The sequence below is a fragment of the Camellia sinensis genome, chromosome 7 (assembly GCF_055761805.1).
Source record: "Camellia sinensis isolate YWXY chromosome 7, ASM5576180v1, whole genome shotgun sequence".
In the NCBI taxonomy this organism is placed as follows: domain Eukaryota; kingdom Viridiplantae; phylum Streptophyta; class Magnoliopsida; order Ericales; family Theaceae; genus Camellia; species Camellia sinensis.
Window position 1 is genome coordinate 180894593 of NC_138967.1, and position 8538 is coordinate 180903130.

Here is an 8538-nt window from a genome sequence, read left to right on the forward strand (position 1 = left end):
GCGATGATAGTTTGCAAAGGCCAAGAGAAAGAGGGTCTATAGGGGGTGCATTAAATATCAGAAGTTTTAATACATTGGTGAAAGCAGAACACATCAGGTCTGTGACTGCGGCACGAAGCCAACTTCCCTGATGTGATCCTAAGTACAACTTATGTTCACATTAGGGGGCAGGGAGAAGGTGCAGGGGGAAGGAATGATAATTAAGGAGCAAGGAATGTTAACACTTGTTGAAATTTTTGAGCAAATTACAAGATGAGTTAACCGAAGATTATGAAGTCTACCACTTGTTAAAATTTGTAGCAATTTACAAGTTTGGTATAGCCGAGATAACACTGAAAGACGTTTCTGAGATATGATCATCCGAGATGACCAACTAGCTTGTTAAGAGCTGAGAAGGTTGGCAAGTACAAAAATGAAGACCTTAAAGAACTAGGGACTGAAAGCAATAACGTCGGACTGATCTGCTTCAACGGACGACGATGGTTCAGCCTCGGCAGTCAGCTGGAGGAGTTTCTTTACCGTTACCTCGGCATCAATTTCAAGAAAGAAGCAAACTACTCGGCATCAGCGGCAGGTTGTGTCTCACCCCTAGAAGACAGTTGGAAAGAACTTCTCAGCAGCCTTCTCAGCCACGAAGCTCAGCATCAATCTCCTGAAGAGTTTGATCAAAGCTTTTCTCGGCGATTGGCACCTCAGCGTTTTGAAAGCAAGGATTGAAAGCAAAACTCTGGGAAAAGACACAGAAAACAAAAACAAGAATGTAATTCGTAAATCAAAAATGGTGATGAAGCTATCAGGAAATCAAGACAAAAAGATTGTACAGGTGTGTCAAGCTAAGAACAGTGGCAGAAATCAACAGATATGTGAACAGTGTATATTCAAGAAGATGATTTGGAAACAACGGGTAAAACAACAATGGTGGTTAACAATGAAGCAGAGCTTCTTGGAAAGCAACAAGAAATAAAACCAGGAGGAAAAGTGGCTTACCAGAAAGAGGGAAGTCGGAATGAGAATTGCCGAAGTCTGACGACGGATGCGAAAATGACAGAATAACGTAAGCTTCACCGGAGGAGAGGAACGAAAACAATTGCAGAGCTTCAAAGCTTGGAACAATGACGGATTTAAGCAAAAGAGCTAGAAAGGAAAAAAGCCAGAGGATTAAATGAAAAAAAGAGAAAAATAGTCAAGAAGACGACAAAGTTCAAGAATAAAGCCAAGTGCACAGGCACTAAGTAAGTATGTGAAGAACAAGAAAGTAATGACCCAGACATGATGCTAGCAACAGAAAGAGGATATGACAAGGACAGTGCCAGGCATTCAAACAATTCAAAACTTGAAACAGACGAAAATAGAAGGCAACAGATGGCAAGTAAACAGATTCAGAAGAGTTATGAAAGATTGAGCTTAATAGCAAGTAAAGAGTGCATGAACCTACCAAGTGAAATGAACGCCGATATGAAAATCGCCGGAGTCAAATAGATGACTGGAAATCGGGAACTCACCAGAGAGTGTGAGTGGAGCAGTTGCAAAGCTCTTAGTTTACGAATTAATGGAACCAGAACCTCGGCTAGGAGGTGCGATTTCAAGCAACTTGGAAAGCATGAAACTTGATTGACACAAGTAGACAGTAAAGTCCAGGGAACTTTGAGGTCGGCAAGTTTTGATTTCGGACAGAGGGGCGCAGATGAACAGACAATGTAGGTTCCATCACCTCAGAATGCCGAGGTAATAGAACCTAGGGGGCAATTGTGGGGATATATTTTCTAAATACCAACACGTGGCAAGGTGACACCGACGTGTCAGCCGAGGTGCCACGTGTCCTGGTCGTGACGCCGAGGTGATCTCGGCAAGGCCGAGGTTATCTCCGAAGATATCGGAATCCGAGATAAGTGGATAAGGGACAAGAGTCCTAGAATGAAAAGGGAACTCAACCTGGATGAGGGACAAGAGTTCTAGAATGGGAGGAGACTTCAGTTTGGGTAAAGATGAGACTCTTAGAGAGGTTATCCTAATCCCACTTGGAGTCTCAGATTAGCAGTAATCCTGAGTCCATTGGAGTTAGGCTCCCATTGAGACTAGGATTGAGTTGGCTATAAATAAGAGGCACCCCCATGGGTCTAAAGGATGTTTTTTATGCTCAAGCTTGTGAGTTGAATAGATGATTGATTATCTTTGAAAGATATTGAGTTCTGACTTGATCGTCGGAGTACCCCCGGGTGGAAGAACCACCGCCGGAGCCTTCTCTTTCTGTTGCAGGTCAGCAAGGTACCATCTATTCTGCCAGTGTTCTATAGCTGAATTACTAAGCGGGCAGTGTGGTCAGAAAACCACTCATACAGATACTCATCTAGATTACATACTTACATAGTTTATTACCAATACAAAAAATTTAAACTATAAAAACAATAAACATGTCAATGCTAAAATATGCAGATGTGATTGTCTTGGTTGTTAGTGTAACTGAATGTCAAGATATTGTAAATCATGATAATTACAAGAGAGAGATTCTACTACTTGATACAAGGTTTGATATCATAACATATTTTTGTGTTTTTACCAAATTTGAAATACTTTGCGAATTATATTTTTTCCTAATCCCAACTTCTTTTTTTTTTAATTGTAAAAATAGTTTCACATTAGTAAGACTACCTCTATAGGATGTGTTTGCAACAACTGATGACATGCAATTATATCATACTCTAGAGAATGATAATATTTTGTTTACCACTGGATTAAGAATTAAAGATTATCATGGTAAGATTACTTTTTATTTACTTTTATAATATCTATATGCGTATACACATTTTGATATTAATAAGTTATCTTTTCTCAACTTCTAGGTCCATGTCTCACTACAGGCAAATATAGCAAGTTATATACTAATCATTCATTCCGTTATACAAATCATATTCGAGTGTTGTATGTTATGATTGTATAATATTAACCAATTATATACGACAATATAATTCTCACAATTATATATATATAGACATGTTTATCTAGGCTTGCTATGAATCCTATATCACAAAAGTTGATATATTAGAATCGAAAAAATAAATTCTCAATTTCACAGTCATTGGTAATATCAAATGCCAAAAGAATTCAAATACATGATTTTGCACTTATGCTAATGGTAAAAATTGTTATCATCCCAAGTAAGGAAAATTAAATGATACGTATATAAATTCCTTTATAGAGAAAGATTAATTTATGTGTTTTTCAAATATTTTGTAGGTTTCATATTTTCGAATACTTAAGTGCATTGAACAAATTGATGTTAACAACCTTTGGATTGATTTGTGCAAAAACTGCTATCAAAAAGTTAAATATCATTATGGCCACATTATTTGTCGTCACTGCATACATGATGATATTTATATTATAAAGAGGTAATTTTCATTAGGTAAATAATTATTATGTAGAAAAATAATTCAAACTTAACAAGTGTTTTAATTTTTTATTAGGTATAATATTTCTTTTTAACTAGTGTTTTTTTTTTTTTAATTTATTAGATACAATGTTAACATTGTGGTCAAATACAGTACTGGTTCAATAAATCTCACTGTTCAAGATAAGCAGACAGAGTTTATCTTGCGATGTCAACCATCATATTTGAAGAATATGAGATCAAATGTAGGAATTATAAAATTTATTATAAGTAACTTATTCTTACCTTTTCGAACACAATATTATAATACTAAAATTTTATCGGATAATGAACTTAGAATGATTAAAGATTATATTGCGTCATGCAGAGATCGTGCCTATGCATTTATCATACCTATGCCAACAATGCTACGTTAACTAGATTGTGTACCGTGCGTGACCTTTGTTTTAAATATAAATTAGTCTGAACAATGTTTATATCTTTTAAAAGATAAAAAAAATATAATATGTAAGTATAACATTTTTACTTCATAACATTTTATAAATACATAATATATGTGTTGTTCATCAATTATAATACTAACTATCATGTTGACAATGTAGGAATACTGATAGAAGACCCACAACAATTTGGATTTTAGTTATAATATATTTTATTTATTCAGTGAATTTCGAGCAAATGTAATAAGTTTTTATTTTTATTACTTCAATTATGAAATGTCAACATTTTCTTTCAAAATTACGTATATTTTATGCTAACAATTTAAAAATATGTTTGACATAATCATAAATAAATTTTTTAAATCAAATCCCATGCATAATACGGGTGATATGCTAGTTTAGTTAATAATACAAAATATTACATTAAAAGTATAATCATTTTACCTTTTTTTTCACATTTATCAAATCCACTATATAAAAAAAAAAAAAAAGAGTCAAAATATAACTTTTTAAAATAAGTTAAAATAGATTAAAAAAATAATAATTTAAAAAGATCAAGCTAAATTAGTTCATCTCAAAAGAAGGCTTACTGTGATATATTGGTAAAAAAATCACTTTAAAGATAACAAATACCAAATTAAAATTTTACTCTCTTTGAAAAATGACAACTTTATTGGGTTTAAATTTCAGACAACAAATTAATTTTTTTAGGTAAATTTACACTGACTAACCTTTTACATTTTAAAAAATTATGCATAATCTTAAAATTTTGACATAATTATACTAAGTATTTAAATTTTTAACTAAAAGAAATAAAAGATCAAAAATTTTATTTGTTATCGGTTAAAAAATTTAAAGAGTTAAATTCATTTTTATTTATAAAAAAATAATTTCTTTAGTCACTTTTTATACTAATTGGAAAAGTATTTTAAAAAAAAGCCTCAACCACCTGCCTTCGTCTTGGTTGTAGTGAGAGAATTACCATATGAAACTAGAAAAGAAAATGATGATAGGGAAGAGTGAGAGGTAGAATTAATGGTAGTTTTTTATTAAAAAAATTTAATGATTTCTTTAGTCAATTTTTAAATATAATTAATTCCAAACACCCTAAATTCAAAGTTAAAAAAAAACGTCAACCACCTGCTTTAGTCGTATTGGTTGTAGAGAGAGAACAACCAGCGAAAACTAGAAGAGAAAATGATGATAGGAAAGAGTAAGAGGTTGAATTAATAGTATTTTTTTAAATAAAAAACTACTAAAAATTAGTAGTTTTTTATTAAAAAAATTAATAATTTCTTTAGTAATTAATTCCAAACACCTTAAATTGAAAGTCAAAAAAAAAAAAAAAAAGATGTCAACCACCTGCCCTAGTCGTCTTGGCTGTAGAGAGAATTACCAGAGAAAACTAGAGGAGAAAATGATGATAGGGAAGAGTGACAGGTTGAATTAATAGTAGTTTTTTATTAAAAAAAATTAATAATTTCTTTAGTCAATTTTTAAATATAATTAATTTCAAACACCCTGATTTGAAAGCCAAAAAAAAACTCAACCACGTGGCCTTAGTCGTCTTGGTTATAGAAAGAGAACTATCAGAGAAAACTATCCGTCTTAAAACTTAGTTATTTTAATTTGATTTTTTATGACTATTTTAATATAGTTAAATTTTTTTTTTATAATTGATTTGATGGTTAAAAAAGAAAAATAAAATAATCATGATTTAGATGTAATATTATACCATATTAATTATTTTAACCTTTTTGTCTTCATTTATTATTTTAGCTAAACTTTGATATCTGAAAAGGGTGAATTAAGGCAGAAGAATCACATTAACAAAACAATCGTTAGTTCTAACTCGTGCCATTAGAGTAAGATGTGGTTTGGTAATTTATAATTAAGGTGTGGTTTGGTAATCGTTAGTATTGATATTAAGGTGTGGTTTGGCAATATTTATAATTTATAAAAAAATATTAAACATGTTTTTGTTTGTTTTGAATAAAAACAAAAATTGAAAATATGTTTTGTATAAAAGTATTTTAAAATTTCATTTTGAAAAAAAAAAGAAAAAGTGAAAATGAGTGATTGATGAAAAGTGTTAGAGGTGCCAACAAGAAGTGGTTGCCAGCTTTGTGATTGATGGTTGCAAGTGATTGTAGTGATAAGTCAGTCGCCTAAAGTGGTAGCCAAAGGTGATTACCACTTGTAGAAGTTGGTTGATGTCAACAATAGGTAAGCTAATAGATGAAGTCATCGATAATGGTTGGCGATGAGTAATGGTGGTCATTAGAAAGCGTGAGAGTATAGAGGGAGAAAAGAAAATTAATAACAATAATAAACGAAAAAAATATATATATTAAACAGGTGTAAATCAATTTTTTTGTGTTTATGAAACTTGAAAACAAAAATAAAAATCAAATGAATTTTTTTTACAATTCCTAAAAATTCAATAAATATAAATATAAACGTTAACGAATCCTAAACAAGTCTGTCTCTCCCCCTCCCATGGAGAGTGAGATTCATTCAACGCCTATCGTTTTCTCATAATAAACCTATTTGGCTCACCAAGAGAAGTTGGAAGCAAATTTGTCTAACTCACCAAATTGGAAGTCTAATGGAGAAAAACATGAGCAAGACTTGGTATAAACAAATAATAAAGCATTTAATATTCTCCTTTTGACTTTAGACTGAGAAAAAAACTAAGCAAGTGTAAACCAACTTTTCTATATTTATAAAATTTAAAATAATAATAGAAATTGAACGGGTTTTTATTTTTCATTTTTAAAAATTTTATAAATATAATTAATTTTTTTTTTTTTTAAATATAAACAATTGGAGAGTGAGATTCATTCAACCCCTGTCATTTTCTCATTGGAGGAGGATCCCCTCCAATCCACATTTTAGACTGGAGGTATTATTTGAATCCGTAGGATCCACCACGGATCCCGTTTTAATGATCCAAACAGTTTATTTTGTTGGGCATTTTGTATGTTTCACCCACAAAAAAAATTAGGTTAATCTAATAACTGTAACTTATTCAATTTATTACGTTTGTCACTAAAAAAAGGTATGATTTATTTTTAAAAACACAATTGTTGTCTATTTTTTTAGTGAAAAATTAAATAAGTTACAATTATCGGATTGATCTAATTTTTTGTGTGGATGAAATACATAAAGTACCTGACAAAATAAACAGTTCGAATTATTGAAATAAGACCGGCGATGAAGACTCAAAAAGCAGGGCCATTTCCCTAAATAAGCTAAAATAATAAATCAATTCCCAAACTAAGCCTAGTTTTGAAAGAATTCCCAAAATAAGCTAACTCGTGATTCACAATCGCGATTTCAACATATTTGCACCTATCTCACGTGAAACTTGGTAAATCTTAAATTCGTGGTTACAAAAAGCGCTTTTGATTAAGAAATCGAGGTTATAAAACGCGATTTTAATTAATTTTTTTTTTTTATGAACTCGCTGCTCTGAACCACGATTTTATCCAAAAAAAATTTTCTTCTGAACTCGCTGTTCTTAACCATGATTTTATGAAAAAAAAATTTCTTCTGAACTCGCTATTTCGAATCACGCTTTTAGACCAAAAATTTTTTCTCCTGAAATTGTGGTTGTGAACCACGATTTCAATATTGCTTTCCCAACCACGCTTGGACCAACTGATGCCTAAAATAAAGTAAACACAGTTGGTCTAATAAAGTTATTTCATAAAAAAAAAAAAAAAAATCTAACAAATAAATTTCTAAAAATAAAAATAAAAATAAAATTCTAAAAATTTATGCTACCTTAGTGTTTAGGGATAAAATTTATTTTTTTTTAATAAAAAAAATAAATTTTAAGAATTAAACCCTAAACTCTAAAATAAAAAAAATAAAATTTATCCGTAAATACTAAGGTAACGTTTGGTAACGTTTACGTTTTTTGTTTATATTTATAAAAATTTTATAAACTAGTTTTTATTTATTTTTAGAAAAACATAAATTACAAACGAGTTTGGTTTAAATAAAATGTTTAAAAAAATTTATAAAATTTAAATGCGTTTAGTTTTAAAATGTTTAAAAAATTTTAAAAACGTAAAATAAAAAATATGTTTGTTCAAGCCTAAAATATTGAAAAAATAATTATTTGAAAAAAAATTTAATTGGGAAAAAAAATATTTCAAAAAAATTTAATTGAAAAAAAAGATTAATTGAAAAAAAAACTAATAGAAACAAAAATTAATTGAAAAAAATTATTTGGTCTTAATTTCAATTATTAGGTCTTATTTTTTTTCAATTATTTGAAATTAAGACCAAATAATTTTTTTTCAATTATTTTTTTCAATTAATTATTTTTTTCTATTAATTTTTTTTTTCAAATATTTTTTTTCCCAATTAATTTTTTTTTTCAAATAATTATTTTTTTCAATTAAATTTTATAAAATTTTTTTAAACAATAATTATTTTATAAAATTTTCTTTCAATTATTTGTTTAGGGATAAATAATTGTTTAGGGATAAAATTTTCAAATAATTATTTTCTTTCAATAATTATTTTATAAAATTTTTTAAACATTTTGTTCAAACCAAACTCGTTTGTAATTTATGTTTTTCTAAAAATAAATAAAAACTAGTTTATAAAATTTTCATAAATATAAACAAAAAATGTAAACGTTACCAAACGCTACCTTAGTGTTTACGGATAAATTTTATTTTATTTATTTTAGGG